We start from the raw sequence: 16,983 nt of genomic DNA on the forward strand, positions 1-16,983 counted from the left end.
AAATAAGAATACTGCTTTCAATCCGATGACATTATTACAGCGTTTATTTTGCTTCAGCTTTCATTCTTTTTGGCCAGTTTGCCTTATTTTTTAGTTGCCCTTCAATTTAGGGCGACCAAAACATAAGGCAAACTAGCCAAAAAGAATGAAAGCTTAAGCAAAATAAACACAGTAATTCTACTTTCAATCCGGTGTCATCAATGATGAAAGTGGTATTTTACGTTTATTTTGACCAGTCGGCATTCTTTTTGCAAATTTGCTGTAAACGTTACACAGACCTGCACCTGCAAGGATGAAAAAAGAAATGAGAAAAAGCTGCCTGCCAGCAATGGGCTCTTATAGTACACTGGGAGGAACATTCTCTCTGTTTCCGGGTCCCGCCCACACCTCCACCCGATTGGCTACCAGCAGCAGTCTTTTGCAGCCAATCGATGGAGGATTGGACGGGACCGGAAACTGAATCAAAAATCCAGGGACTCCAGGGTCTTCCCCGGAGACCCTGTGAAATGGCTAAAAACCCAGAGTCTCCAGGGAAAACCCAGAGGTTAGTCAGGTATGCCTTGTCGGCTGTTGTGTAAGTGAAAGTCCCAGCGCCCCAGGAACACCGGGAATGCTCTCACAACACTCAAGTACCTAATCAAGTGCTCAAAAGCCCACAGGCCCACAGTCACTCTGCATATTTTCCAAACCTGGCAAATGGACCAGCAAAACGTTCCCAGGCAAGTGAGTTAATTGTTTAACTGCAATTTTCGGTTTTTGACTTTCCCCTTCACCACAGCCCACAGTCTTTTTCTGATGACCAGTTTCAATGAAAGCTAGCATATATCCACGGTAACAGTCAATACCACTGTAGTGCTTCTCATAGTCTTACGCAAAAGTCCTTCGATAACAACAGAGGTGACGATCCCAGGCTAGGAAAACAGTATAGGTATAACGGCTGGGCGATCGCTCAGATTGCCACAGTACACCTCCACCTACGCGGAACAGCCCAACACCCAACACTCTACACACTCTCCGCAATGCTCCGAATAGCAACTATGCTTCTTGGTACAACGCCCTACCTGCAACCCAACAGCTTGCATCAGGGAAGAAGTTGCTTTGCCCAAATGAAGTGCAGCAGGACTGCACAAAAAAGGCTCCCTATTTCACTATGCACATAATGCTCGAGGGGGGCAAGGGCAAGCAGCCTTCCTGTGGGAAAAGAAGTACTTGCTCAGTGAAGGTGTAACTGGAAGGATTTTGTAGGAATACTCAAAAGCAACAAGACTCCACTGCAGGCTTCATAGGAAGAAGCTATTTATTGCAGGGAAACATAACCCACTGATGGATGCATGTACTTTGCATTAACACTCAATCATTCACCTTTCACTCTTCTGATTGGTCTCTCAACGTCTTTCTCATTACGCATTCCACAGTGCACGTTTTGCTCCTCGGGCCTAATTCACAGAAGCGTTTTATAATGGCAAAACCCCATTGGAAAATGCTCTGAGATGCAGGGCCTTGATATCATCTTGCAGCAGCGTAGCCATACGGGCACGTCGGGGCACACTGGAGGGAAGTGTGCGCAAAATGTGAGACTGTTCACAAATAAACATAGTCTACAGTACACTACAATATATCCCAAGCGTATTACAGTAGACTGTGGCAAGCAATGTAACGTTACATTGTCTTGGGTTCAATATTGTAATATATGGATTTGTAGTGCAGTGTTTGAATGAATTAATGGTAAATAAATTACTGCAGTGCTGTCTAGTAGAAAGTCTAGTATCTTTACATATTCTGTGGTTTATGGTAGCACACTACATGTAATGAAAGACTGTAGAATTGTTTGTAGGAAATATTGTAGTAAATGGTTTCCATACGGCAGTATTTGTATGCATGGTCCATACTACAGAGTTCTGCAGCATGCACAGCTAAACTGACTGTAGTAATTTGCAGTAGAAACGCTCGTGCATAAATTGTGTCTGTAGTATACTGCAGTATATATTATCAAACAACTTTATTCGGCCATCAGTCCATGAAAGTACATCCTAGTAAAAACATTTACACAATTTCCATAATACTGTACATCAAAAGACTTTCCATTAATTAGTCAGAGCCCAGTTCATCCCACGTCGGGACACCACAGACTCTGTGAGCCTAAACACGTTGGTTCCTGATTGGCCATGGCCACCGGGCAGGGGGATGGGGGGGTGAGGTATGCTCCAGATAGCAGGTGGTTAGTTGAAATGATTCCCAATTGGCCAACCGGATTTGGATAAGGGTGCAGACCAACTGAGATCCCAGACTTATGCATCCAGGCCAGCCCACCCACACTGCAGTGCATATTGTGCCCTGGAGAATATTACAGAACTGTACAATTGATTGTAATAAATACTGGTGTTAATATTATACAAATTGTAGTATTTATACTGTGTGTACTACATGTGCAGCAGTATTCACATCAAGCTCCTTCCAGGTGGATAGCTCACATGCAACGCTCGAACCTCAGTCATGTGACAGTGCCACGTGATGTGAGTTCACAAATTTGGTCAGGTCATCTCCTTCCACCATCCTTCCAAGATCGGCAAACTAAGTACTACAAGCAGGTAATAATGCCACCAGTTATTACAGTGCTTAGAGGTGGATCTGCATGAAGCGCGGTATAAATCATCTGATTGTTATTATTACCTGAAAGTGATGATTGCGTTTCTTTCACCATTCCTGCTCACAAATATGACGCTACCCTATGGAAGAACCTAAACATCTGGCACCAGATTTCCTAGAACTGCTGGAGCAAGAGTGTGCAGTGTTGAGTAGAGGAGGAAGGCTGAGTGTGCACGCCAAGGCGAGCTGTGAGCCAAGCATTGAAGGGGGCAGTGTTGAGTAGAGGAGGAAGGCTGAGTGTGCACGCCAAGGCGAGCTGTGAGCCAAGCATTGAAGGGGGCAGTGTTGAGTAGAGGAGGAAGGCTGAGTGTGCACGCCAAGGCGAGCTGTGAGCCAAGCATTGAAGGGGGCAGTGTTGACATATGGTCCTGAAAGGGGGATTTCTTTTGCTCTTGGGGGAAACTGAATGCAAAAAATAATACTTTTTCAACATTATTTTTCTACATTTAACCGACCCTACTTCACCAATTTGATATGAGGGGTCAGATTGCTTGCCAAATCCGGTGACCTTTAATGGACTGGGTCAAAAGTTACAGATCATACTGTTTCTCGTTTTCCTTTGTAAACTGTCATGTAAACCTCACCATAGTTCCACTGTCGCTCCAATGGTGAACCTGCTTATAATGGCTGTCCACAATATTCTTCTTATGGTGCAATGCAGTGTTTTCTAGTAGAATCCAAGCTTTGCATTGCAATCCAAGTAAAGATAGGCATGAGGACAGGCTTTGCTTGCACCTTTCTTTTGGGGAGAAATCAATGCATCCGGGACTGCAATGGGGTATTGGGTGGTGGGTAGATGGCCATGAAGATTCTTTTACATACTTTATCCCCGCCCTCTTAGCTTATACTTTTTATTTATATTCACCCTGTGTTCGAGGATGCACGTGGTAAATCACCACTCAGTTGTACATTCACCATAGTATGGAATGAACATCACACAGTTAAGCGCTCAGTACCGCTGTGCTCGCTCAGTAATAAGGTCATGTTAGAAAGGACCAGGCCATAAGACTATGATGCAGCACCAAGCTTTCTTTTTTTGTTTTGCAGTCACTGCAGAAACGAATGTGAATAAATACATGCAATATTGTTGGGCACAACATATGTCCCTAAAGTACTACAGTAGAGATGTTGGTATAAACTGGAATTTGAAGTACATTTGCAGCAGCATGTGTGACAGTCTGCAACTCAGTCTCTGCAGTATATTTACTTCAATAAATATAATAGCATGAACTATAGTTTTTACAATCATAATTGCAGTATAGGGCATTCTGTAGTTAACTGCAGTATATTTTGTCTAAAAAGACTGCAGTACTTTATCTACAGTGTGCTTACAGTATTAACTCCACAGTTTGCTGCAGAATGTTGCATAGGAGTTCCAGGGCATCCCATCCATTCCCATATGATATTAAACAGGACTTTCGATTTGTCAGGCTTCCAAAGTCAGGGCAGTGCCCTCAGAGGGACCACAAACTGAAGCCCACCATTCGAGTTGCCAGTGGCAGAGCTAGGGGAGGAACTGAGGTGGCAGTCATCCCACTTGGGCGCCAGATCCAGAGGAGGCCTCCCTGAGACGGGCAACATACTAAAATGGTATTCACTAGTGCAGGGGTGGACTGGGAAGCATTTTTCAAAGCAGCCTCATTTTACACAGCGCAAGCAGACGCAACCCCTCTAAGTACGGTTTGGGTGTTCTCGCTCCCACAAGAAAGGTTTGAAAGAATTGGTCCAAATAGTGAATTTTAAAGAATATTTGTTACTATGTAGGGATTAAAACGTAGTTAAACACAACTAAGGATTTGGGGTAAAAGGGGAGATGGAGAGAGAGAGAAAGAGAGAAGGGGTCAGAGAACTAGGGTACCGCCACAAAAGAGGCCCATTGTACAGAGACCCAACAGGCAATCTCCAGTGTTCCCTTGTAGGCTAGTCCATCACTGACCTAGTGCTTAGGAAGAGACCATCGCCCCATATGGAATCTAAACCTGCCTCTGCAACTAGGCCCCACTGTTAGGAAAGATTTCTTAATTGTGAGTAATTTTCCTTCCATGTGGCAACCCCTAAACTTTTTGGTGTTGTTTTCACCATGATCTAGACTTTGCCAGAGAAGTGCAGCCTTCTGCCGCACTCCTCTGGGCTTTCGCCAAGAACAATTAAAGGCAGCGGGTCTATAGAGCAAGGGCAGCTAACCTGGAACCCACCATACATTTTTGTTTGCAACTCCCATCAGGCTGAGCCAGCACAGTAAATGTAAATAGTCTTTTATGCTGCACTATTGACCACCTTAGAGGTCTCCCAGCACTGTGGCATGCCCACTGGTTGGTGAATTGTGCCCCTGCAGCCCCCGCCTGGGTTATCCAGACCTGAGTATGATGAAGCGAGGAGTGGGGAAAGGAGAAGTAGGAGGCCAACATGGGACCAGCTGTAGACAAAGGGAACATGAATTATATGAGGCTCAGAGTAGGCAAGAAGATGGAGGAATGATGTTTTCATATGCAGGAAGTAGGGGTGTACCAAAATTCAGCTTCGAGTAAGTATTCGGTCGAATTCCGGGGGAAAATGAGTTATTCGCCTTTGGACAAATACTTGAGTAAATATCACTCAAAACCAAATAGTTTTCCCTACAAAATACATTAAGTACTCCTTTTACTGCATGCCTGGAATCATCCAGGCATGTCGTGCTTATCCTTTAAAAGGGTAATTTAACAAATGATGTTGTCACTTTTTTTTTATTGAGATCAGGCAAAGCAGAGGTGTGAACGTGCAAACAAAGTCGCTGCCCTTCATGTACTGGACAGAGCAACTTTCATCTGGTGGTTCACTGGGACGGGGGAGCTGAAGCCAACCTCTCAAAATTTTGAATGTAGTCTGGTCTCCCATTGGAGTTCATGAGGTCTCTTTTGAAATTGTTTTTTCTGTAGGCGTTTATTGATTTGCTGATGAACTGTGTGAGGAATCTGAAAGTTACAGGGTCGAATTCCACCAATTCCCAATCCAAATAATATAATTCAGTTGGTTAATATATCTGTTTCAGAGATCCCTGGAAGTTCCGAACCCAGTGCGGAATTGCTTAATAGAATTCAGCCTGCAGGCAAAGGTTTTGAAACAAGTCAGATGGCTCAGTGTGAAGTGTGCCTGCGGCAGAGATGTGCTTATAATATCGAAACATAGGTTACAATTCCTGCCCTCCAACTTTCTCACGTTGCCAAAATGAGTCCCTTTGAATTGAGTAGAAGTGACTGATGTTAGTAAAGAACGTGGCTATCTTTTTTAACCAAATTTCCCCAGTCTGTGGCAGCAGAAATATTCCTCCCAACATTTGAGATTATAAAAGAGGGTTAGTTGTGTAATAAAGACAAGGAGATACAAGTTTAGAATTTAGAAACATTGGACCAAATGGATATCAGGTGAAATAAATAAGTAAAATATACTTGCACATGCCCGTTAAAGATCTGAAAATCAAACTGCCCCTTCACTATAGGGCCAGCCGAGCATCCTGTAGGACTCAGCATTCCCATTATATTTTTGTCTGGTGTCTTTTACCATGCCCCAAAACACCACAAACATTCCCCACGTTAAAAACAAAGAAAAATACTATTAATGAAAAGACTTTTTTCAAATGCCTCACCTCCATTCAGTACCACAGGTGCAAAGCATGGTTTTGGCATCCCAAAGGTTTGTATTGTGTAGCACATCAGCAGGGTGCAAATTGATGTAAGCACCCCTTTTATGTTCAGGGCCTTACTGGAGCCAGGAGGCTAGAGGGACAGGCCCAAAAGGAACATTTGACAGTACAAGTAGACACATCCCAGTCTCCTCTCACAGTGATTGCATACATGCATACTATACCTTTGGGCTAGTCCTAGTTACTTGGCTCCTGCCCAACATGTTACACGTGTGAATACACACAAATACAAACTGTGCTGTTACTGAACAGTTTATTTTCTGATAATGTATTCCTTTCAGGATTTATACAAACATCTCCCATAGACAACAAAGAAAAGAAATGCAATAAAGTATTGATATACATTTTTAAAGTATGTTTTTAATTTACAACGTGTTTTTCTTGTCCACATAACTGTATTTATTAAAAAGGCAACTATTCGTCTCCGTATTCGTCACCAGCTGAATACTTGTGCAACTATTCGGTATTCGGTCGAATACTTAAATCTACTATTCGGTGCACCCCTAGCAGGAAGGGAATCGGGAAGCCCGGCTTTGCGGCTGGCAGATCCACGAGGTGCAAAGCAGGAGGCGCTGCCCGAAGCAGGTAAGTGCAGAGGGAAGAAGGTGGGACGGAGGGAGCACGCAGTGCAGGAAGGGACAGGGTGACCTCCCCTAAAGGGACCAGGAGAAAGGGATGGAAACAAAAGGCCGAACTTGCGCTTGCGGGGGAGGCCTTCGTGAGTTGCATTATACAAAGTCAGTCTTTTGTTCCAGGCATTTGGACCCCATTCCAAAACCTGGATACACATAGATTGATATGTTCTGGCGCCAGCCTTATCGGGTGACGTTGAGTTAGCCAATATTGGGGTGCAAATTGCTAAATGCAGATACGGCTGGGGGCCAAACTATTGGGACTCAAATAGCAAGCATCATTAAAAGGTAAATTCTGTAATGTGACTGAGATGTGCTCAAGCATCCATTTGAAGCATGGAGGCTTCCTTGGGTACAGAAATAGATATTCACCCCGCACCCCAAATCCAACCCCAGTAGATTATTCTTGGAACCACTGAGCATTCGGTTGTCAGTGAAGACGCTGTCAATAGGTGAGAGTAGAAAGGTGAGTGCAGGAGGTTGAGGGAGGAAGAAGAAAGGGAAAGTATGATGAGGTGAAGGGCCTACTATCTGCGTTTCAAAACGTATTGGCACCCCTGGTATATGGACTGATCCGGTGCAGATGTGGGAGTGGTCTCTGAAATGATGCTGTGGAGAGGTAACAGTCCAAGTCTCGCGGGATGTGAGGAAAGGAGTAAGATAACCTGCCTGAGAAAAAAATGTCCTGTTTGGCTACTTCTGAACACGTTCAAAGTGAAATTGTAAAACGTGTATGGGTGTACGGGCGGTGAGGGATCTCGGGAGTTGTAGGCCAAACCATGTGACCAGCGACTGATATGGGCTGTTCTGGGCATTTCCCAACACACCTGTGTCTGTGAAACATGAACTGGGCTGGTGCAGACTAGACACATAACAATTACTTTTTTTAACATGTTTCTTTGTTGTAAGCACTGCCTTTTCTAATGTGTAAATGTTTATGTAGCTGGAGTTGAGGTGGAAGGTTTTGGACTGACAACCTGCACAGAGCTCCCGGTACCTACCAAATTTTTTATTGTTGCACAACGGAGGCAAGCAATAATAAAACTCCCCTTCTAAAGCTTAGTTTACAGCTATGATATCTGCTAGTTTGACATGCAAAAAAGAAAGCCTCAATTTATATGAATATTCAAATTTTCTTAGCACCTTCCATAACAAGAAACTGGAAGCTGAGTGACAGAATCCCAGGTATACTGCTAAGCAAAGTGTGTGATCTTTGGCTCATTATTTAGTCTCACTGTGCATTGCCTGTAAAAATCGGGGGTCTTCAAAGCTTGCCATCTTTTATACATAACAATACTAGGTCAAAATGAGTCTGTAATTGAGGCGTGCCTGTGAGAGATGGTTGCCTTAGGCTGACAGAATCACATGTAAAGGTAATGACTTAATAGTAGACCATGATACTGGAATGTTGGTTTGAAACGTTGACATGTTTTAGCAGAGCTTGCTCCGAAGGCCAGCCTCCACCAAGAGTAAAGAGGAGGTGAGAAGCCAGCGGCGTACACAAGGTAGGGCCTCAGCGAGCAAGGCCCACCCGAAATCTGTAAATGCCCACTCAGCAGCACTGTGTGGGCATTAACAGATGTTATTGTCACTGTGGTGGACCCCACTAAACGAGCGCCAGGCCCCACGGGGTAGACAATCCTGGCTTCGCCTCTGGTGAGAACATAACTGAAGTGTGAGTGTAGGGAGTGAGACATGTAGAAATTGACACAAATAGAGAATTAGACGCAATGAGCGAAAGTGAGACAAATTGAGAACTAGGAAAATAGAGTTACGGTAGTATGCACAGTGTAAAGATTAATTGAAATGGGTCAATGGGCCTCGGGGGCTCTAGTGCGAGAGCTATTTTAAGACCCTCCCAGGCTGAGCCACGGCCCACTTCAAACATAGATCGGTGAGTGCCTGCCCTCCTATTTTTACTCTTGAAGCACTGCTCTGCGCAACATGTGCTTGACACTGTGCAGTCCTCTCTAAACAGACACGAGCCTACCAGAAATCGCCCAACATCCCGGCATGCATTTCTGCCCACCCTAAGTCTACGGTGAGCAGCGTTATGCTTTTCAAACATGTAGAGACATCCCTCCTGCTACCTCATTCACCTACTTCGTCAGCGGAAGTCGCATGCACTGCCACGGCCGGAAACCAAAACCTCCTGTCCCCCGGTATTGTCGACTCCCCTCCCCCTACAGATGTCAACACCTGAAACAACCCATTGGCGTGCAGTGCTCCCCGCTGGCCCTCGAAGCTGGGCACTGCGCTCAAAAATATTGCATATTAATAAACCAAAGTGCAAGTCATGTTTTCAGCAGATAAATGCACGTCCCTGTCAGAGCCAGCCACTTGCTGAGGCAACCTACGGACCCAAGCGGTGCTGGGCTCCAGCAGAAGAGGAGAACCCACGGTTCACAACACGTTTCCTTATCAGCCCTTTGCTGGGACCTCTCAACGGTCCCGTGAGAGGCGCCATAAAGGAGCTCTTTCTCTATGCCCGCTCGGGTGGCAGTTGCTGCTTCTCGGAGTGCATACACTCGGTGGCAGCGCGATTCCACCGTGATATGTTGCCGCGGGCTGCTCCTGTAGTCGGGAGAAGCATGTAGGGAGCCAGTACGCGCTGCCTCGGGGATTAGGAAGAGGCAGGCACGGGGAAATGATCGCCATCTAACTATGATACCTGAGTGACTCCCATGCGCATTATGCAACTTAACGCCCGGCACGCTGAGGCTATTAGAACCAGAGGCGTCGCAATGAGGCTGGGGGGTCTATAGCCCTGGGTCTTTTGGGTGTAGCCCGGGATAGAAGCCCAGGAGCTACAACCAAAAGGCTATAGCTAGCCCCGAGTCCCGACATTAGCATAGCCCCGGATCTTTTCCAGGCCTAACAACACCCGTGATCTTCCAGCCTAGTAACACCCCTCGTTAGAACGACGGTCATGTGTGCTCATGGGGTTGTCCCTTGGGAAGGAAAGTCTGTCCAACGGGCACTCGGCTCTGTAACCTATTGGTCACAGAGTTCTTTGCAGCAAGCGCATTAGCCCACCGAGCTTCCCTGACAACCCCCACGTCCTGCGCGGTAGACAGTGCCCCTTTCCTGAAGTATGCACTCTACGGCTGCTTTCAAGATGGGCATAAGGTTAAAGGCGCCGTGAGCAAAGCGATAGAGCCGGCACGATGAGAGAGAGAGCGTGAGGCATCTGTTACCTGGAACCGTCCTTACTTTATGAATAAATACTTCATAGGCAAACATTTACAAAGAATAACGCTCTGTGATTTATTCTACATTGTGAGTTCTCGCGAACAATTTGCATTGGACTAGGGCGACCTGTTACAATGTGCACATGTGACCATGGTCACGTGTTCCCTTCCCCACCGTGATCTGCACGGGATTGAGTCTAGGTACACTCATTACAGAAGGGCACTCTACGTACACATGGGTGCTGACAGATCGCCAGGGTCCATACGAGACGGCCTGATTACATAACCCCCACTCCTGAGACAATCCTGGGCACAGCTAATGAAAGATGTGCAAAGGAGCCGGCGGTTGGCGGGCACCAGGGATTGTGCCGCTGGGCAGGAGCCAGTAATTGGCAGCTGACGGTTTCCTGTCCCAATAATCAGCAATGAGTAACTGTTCAATCCAAGCGTTAGACCAGGGACCTCAATCATACAGCTCCCAAAGGCCACCTAAACCAGATTTAAGGCGCCTTCTGTTCAGAAAGAAGAAACGGAGGTCCTGAGAGATAAACAGAGTTGTCCAAAATCACACAGTGTGTTGGAGTGAAACATTCATTTGAACCAATGACTGATGACTCCAAACCCACCGTTAATACAGTCAAAGAAGGCCATCAAGGAGGAAGCATGTTGCCAGAGTTCAGTGCAGTCGTGCCAATCTGCGGCCCACAACAATTCCATCACAGGGCACAGCACTAAAGTCAGCCCACGGGGTCTGGGTCTCTTGCTCCATGGCTCCAAGCCGAATCCCCTCTAGAACCAAGTGGGTTGGTTTAAGGCGTGGCAGGAGGTCCCACCCACAATTATGGAGTCAAGCCAACACTCTTAAATGTCCTTTAGCGGGAGACTGAGCTCGCCGTTGGCATCTGCCGCCTGGTACCATGGAACCTCTGTGGAATCTGGAACCTTGAAGTAGGGTTCGTCGTCAAAGCAAAATTCTTGGGGGGGCTGGCCCAGGAATGGCATCTTAAGTAGCAGGCCAGTGAGGTAACCTCCACACAGAGATACTGCAAATGTCACTCCGAAAGCGGCAGCTTGGTATAGAGCCTGGTCGGTGGTGCTGCGCCCGGCCTCGGGCATCACTATTGAGGACACTGCTGGCATGCCCTGCTCTTGTACCCTGTCTGGGAAGATCTCGTAGAGGCTGAGCCCGTAGCTTGCCTCTGAGGAGCACAGTATGGCCACAATGCTCCCCACGGTGCCCACAATTCCTGGTATGCCGTGCAGGTTGTGAATGCCACACTGATCCTGCAAGCAAAGCTTCTGCGATAGAAAGGGGGTCAGGTAGCGGAAACCAAAAACACAGGCCATCGCCCCCATGGATCCTAGACCAACGGCCCCTGCTGGCGTAATCATCATGTCAGCCGCGGCGCCAACTGCCACCCCACCAGCCAGGGTGGCATTCTGCACATGGACCAGGTTGAGTTTTCCCTTTTTGTCCAGCAGGCTAGACAGGGCAAATGTAGTCAGGGTGCTTGAACTCAGGGCGATAAAGGTGTTCAGAACTGCCCGGTGCTGAGCGTCGCCAGGTTGGGCGAGCACCGCGTTGAAGCTTGGCCAATAGATCCAGAGAAAGAGGGTCCCCAACAGCGAGAGGAGGTCCGTCAAAGATGTAGTGACCTCTTTTGGGTGCCCACTCTTGAGGGACGGTCTGTAGAGGATCTGAGTAACCCCTAGTCCATAGTAACAAGCAAACACATGGATGGCTATGGTCCCGCTCACGTCCACCACTTTGAGATAATTGCTGATGAACCACTCGTTGACCACAAACAGCGGAATCTCCACAATAGACATCAGAAGCAGCTGGACCGGGCTGGTCTTGCCCAGGACGGCGCCAGCAGAGATCAGGACTGTGACCGACGCAAACTCGGCATTCAGGACATTCTCCATACTCAAGTGGATCTTCCCGTTTCGGAAGTGGTAGAAGAACCCCTGGACCATGAGCGCCCACTGGATGCCGAAGTTGCCCACCAGGAAGTTGAAGGCCATGCCGCTAAATCCATAGAGCTTCATGAAGGTGAGAAGGAGGCCCAGGCCCACAAACAGCATGGTGTGGACATCCTTGAAGAGCGGGAAGATGGTGTACAGTGTGTTGTCCTCCGGCCTTGTGGCGTTGGTCTGGGCGGCAGCGTCCGCTTGCTCATCGTAGACCACAAACACAAGGAACAGCACGAGCAGCGTCCCCTGGAGCAGCAGGAGCAGGGCAGGCAGGCGGCAGCGAAGGTTGGTGGAAAAGACCCTGGACATTCTTGGTAAGATGGCGGAACCGGAAGACGCTCAGCGCAACAGAGCCGGCCACCATCCTAACCTGCATTTATACCGTATATTCATCCCAACTGAGCCAGTCCCGCGCCGCCATTGGCTGGAAATAGACCCAGGCATTATCAGGCCTCATCAATGACTGTGAACTCTGACCAGGGCTCTTTGACACTCGATTAATCATTACCTTGTATTGCTATCGTTAAACCTGCATGGAGCAAGGCAATTTAATGCCCTACTGAGCCCAGGAATTCCGTCTTTCCCTGCTGTGCCTACCGCGTTCATGCAAATACGAGGCGGGTGGGGTGGGTGGGGGAGGGCAGGTGGGGGCTGAGGGGTAACGGGGCTGCATCAGCTGAGGGCGGATCGTGTTGAGGATCTGTGGACTGGCACAGAACAACTGAAGGGAAGACACCTAAAGGCACTAAACTAAAGATTGATCTGTTGCGAGAACCACTCAGCCATTGCTGCTCGCTGGGCGATGCCACTAAACTGTGGCGGATGCGACCCCAGCCCAACTGGCCTTTCTGAAACACCGGCCTGTTGGAAAATGTCCAGGTTTTCCTATTGAACATTCCCTGTTTCAGAGCCAAGTCCACCCCCAACCCTTGAATGTAGACCAAACACACCCATCTTGTAGGTGTGCAACGCTCTTAGCCCACTGAGCAGGATGGGACAAATGAGGGATAGGCCAGGAGCCTGCATCGCCAGTAGCATAGGGGCCAACCTTTACATTTCCAGGTGGGTAGGCAGTTTATGGCACAACCTTTGACCCGGGTGATGTCAATAGAAGTGACGTCACAGGAAGTGACATCACAGGAAGCGACATCACAGGAATGTGCCTCTGGGTGACATACCGTTTTAAAAAAAAAGTCTGCTTTCCCCCAAAACTAAAGAGTGATGGGTATAGAATCCTAATAACTGGCCCTGCTCAGGGCAGCATGGCATACAACACATTGGTGGCAGGACTAAGAAAGGGTTCCAACTGGCTGGTCCATTTCTGGGCAGACAGACTAAAAACGATGGCCAGGAAAGTTGCACAAGGCAATCATTTTAGGATTCGTTCAAAGCCTTGCAGCCAACAGTGTTCTAGTGCAAAAGGCCTCTGAAATGGAAGCAGGCGGTTGCACCATACACGACCAGGTTATACCACATTGCAATACTTTTGCTTTAACTCCAGTTTCTCCTCAAGAATTACTTTTCTGATACATCACCCCTTATTTTTTACCTACTCTAATGAAGCTAAACCCACAGACTCGATAATTGACTATAACTTGTAAGGGATTTACTTTATTTATTTATGCATTTGTTACAGAGCACAAAACCCTTGGGTATCTCGGCGCTAGTTTTATAAGGGGGCATTAGTTAGGAACATTGCTTACATGAGGTTTGCAAGGTTACAGGCTACATTACTTGAAAAGAGGTGCATGAAAAGTTACATTTTGCAATAGAGAAGAAGTTGAAGAAGTTAAAGAGGGGGGTGTGGCTGGCATAAGGCGGTCCTCGTCTTCAGGTTTCTGCGGAAGATCCAGTAGGCCTGTTCTTTTCTGAGATTAAAGGGCAGATTGTTCCAAAGTTTGGCTGCCATGACCAGGAAGCTCTTGCCCCCTGCTGAGAGGCAGTTGAATTTGGGGGTTTTCAGGGGGGGAGAGATGGATGACCTCAGGGGGTGGGTAGAGGTGTATTTCTCTACACACTGTGACAGGTAGGTCCGGGCAGTGTTAGAGGGACACCGGTGGGCCAGGGATAATGTTTTGAATTTAATCTATTCCTGGGTGGGCAACCAGTGTGCAGCTCTCCTGTCTTCCGAGACATGGTTCCGGTTTTGAGAGGCCACTGGCCGCTCGGAGGGCGTTATTCTGGATTGTCTGGAATTTACTTAGGTTGTGTTCGGATGTGCCGGTAAATAAGGCATTGCAATAATCGAGCTTGGCTCCACTAATGGCTCTTGCTATTGTAAGGCGGTTAGGAGTTGAAAGGAATGGCCAGCATGAAGCAGTTTGGCTGTGTTGGCCGCCCCTGATGCGATTGCGTTTACGTGCCGTGAGAAGTTGAGGTTGCCATCCAGGTAAATCCCCTGGGTTTTGCCAGTGGTGGAGGTGGTGATGCGGTTACCATCGATGGTGAATTCTTTGAAGGCTGGATCAATGATGCACAGTGTTGAGATTGAGCTGACACTGAGGATTTCCGTTTTTTCGTTGTTGAGACAAAGTTGGTGGGAGGCCATCCAGTTTTGAATGATCTCATAGATGGAGTTTATGGTTGCTAAGTCCTGGGCGTAGGATCCGGAGAGTGGGATAAGGAGCTGCGTATCATCAGCATAGTTTGTGTATGAGGTGCCTAGAAGCTCAAGGTGGTCGAAGAGGGGATTAGTGTAAATGTTGTAGAGAGTGGGGGAGAGACAGGGACCTTGGAGGACTCCACAAGTGACAGGAGTGGGCTCGGCGGAAAAGTCGTTCATGAAGACACAGGAGCATCTGTCGGCTAAGAAGGATCTCACCCTGTCGGAGGCTGATGGTGGGAAGTTAGCTGTTGAAGTGAGTTGAGAACAGAGGATTTGGATTTGGATACCTCAGTTGGTTGATGCACCTGCCGCAGCAATCTCTGTGCAAGCTGTGGGCAATAGGTTTGTATCATGGATGTGCCGGTAAATCATCCAAAACTGCTGAGGGTGATGCAATGAGTAACAGTGAGTCACCTCATGCCCTCCTGTCTAGGATGGGACGAACAAGCAGCAAACAGAGCTGATAGTGTGCTGTACCACAAGGGGATTTCCCCCCAGACCCAAGCAGGCAAAAGTGGGAGCAGCAAACGGGTAGAAAAGAAAAGCAATGTGTGGAAAGACGCTTCCCTCAGGATTAGGCAGACACCACCTCTGTCCCAAACACTCTCGCAAATGGAGACCCCAGAGCCAGTGCTCCAAGGTGATGAGGGCGTGTGATAAGGTTACATTGGGTTGACAGATGCAACGGCCCAGGAAAGCACCCCGCCAACCAAGTATGGCAGGACTTATTTTTTCTCTTAGGAGGGTACCATGGCTCACAAGCCATTTGCAGTATGGGCTGCTGTCAGAGACCTAGTCATTCTCTACCTACTTTTGGCAATAAATGCATACACGCATTTTACCACTCCTTCTCATTACTTCTCCATGCAGACTACGGTCTTCCAAAGGGCGTATATCCTCACAGCGCTTCGAGGCCATACCAATGGCAGCAGGCGCTATACAAATACCACCTAACATGACATATGATGTACACTATAGAAAATGGTAAATATTATTATCTGGAGCAAACACTGTAGTTTATTAAACCAAATCTGAGTGAGGCTTTTTGTGCACTTCATAGTTCATAGAATCACTGATAAGTGATTTCTATTTTGAAGCCATAGAAAATAAGATCCATTAGGGAGAGTGAATTGCCCAGGGTGACCTAGATTCGTTAAGTGAGGAAGCCTAGCTGGGAGCTCATGTTTTCTGGTTACAAAACTGTGTGATTCACACTGCATTTTCTATAGTTGTCCATGGCAAAGAATGGATGCTTGGCAAGTTCTGGCTTTTCAGCCCACACAGTTCTTGTACATTATTCGTGGTTGTATTTTGCTAGCATAAAACATAGGACTACAAGTACCAGAATGCAATTCGATGGGAGCATTAATGCCGTTACTCGCTGAACGTCTCACAAGTGCCAGCCTGAGGTGTCTTTATTATCATGTGTGACAAAACTATCTTCTCTTGGTCGGTGGTATTTCAAAAAGCAATTGTTCCTTTTGATGTGGATGATATGAATACAAACAAAAATCAAAACATACGGTCTTACATTAACTGTTGGTTTTTAGTTTCAGAAAATGCTTTTCTTGTGTGTAACTTAGTCTTTCTTTAGAAACGTTGGGACTGTATGCATGCGTGTTCCGCACATCTCTGACCCACTGAGCAAATAATTTAAGATTTTATAATTTCACTATATAACTGGTTCCCTAAGAAAGTTTCTCAATCCCGAAAAACAACAAAGCAGGGTAGATTGTTTACTCAAATGTGTGACTTGCAAACAAAAGTTTAATTTCACACTATGAAAAGTTGTAATGCTGTGAATGCTGAAAACGTTACTCGTTGCATTGAAAGTGTCCTGTATGTTTGCATGCCATACTTTTATCAACAGGCTACACATAGTGGGCATAGCAAGAACTCCTGCAAAACACAATGGGCCTCATTACGAGGTTGGCGGTAGCCCGCCGGAGCCACCGGCGGGTTGCCGCCAACCCCATAACACTGAACCCGGCGCCTGACTTTCCGGGGCCACTGGGACATTACAAGTCCGGGCGGCGTTGGAAGTCAGGCTCTGGATTTTGTAAGTCCCCATTCCCAAGGAGTCCTGTAGGACTCCATGGGAATAGGGACTCGGAAGCACCGGCACCGTTGCCAACGGTGCTTCCATGGCAACTCTGCCTTCTGGGGCCGCTGCAACCCCGCAGCGTCAGACCTGTCGGGCGAAGCGGCCCTGGCAGGCAAACTCATAGTGTGGCGGTCCGGAAACAAGCGTGTCGG

The 16,983-nt window shown here is 47.3% G+C and overlaps 1 pseudogene; it reads right to left on the bottom strand.

Annotated features, from left to right (window-relative positions):
• Positions 1–4,855: 4,855 nt before the first annotated feature.
• LOC138580364 (ammonium transporter Rh type B pseudogene) lies at positions 4,856–12,541 on the bottom strand (annotated as a pseudogene).
• Positions 12,542–16,983: the final 4,442 nt, after the last annotated feature.

Source organism: Ambystoma mexicanum, chromosome 3p (genome assembly GCF_040938575.1).
Source record: "Ambystoma mexicanum isolate Mex_15411 chromosome 3p, UKY_AmexF1_1, whole genome shotgun sequence".
In the NCBI taxonomy this organism is placed as follows: domain Eukaryota; kingdom Metazoa; phylum Chordata; class Amphibia; order Caudata; family Ambystomatidae; genus Ambystoma; species Ambystoma mexicanum.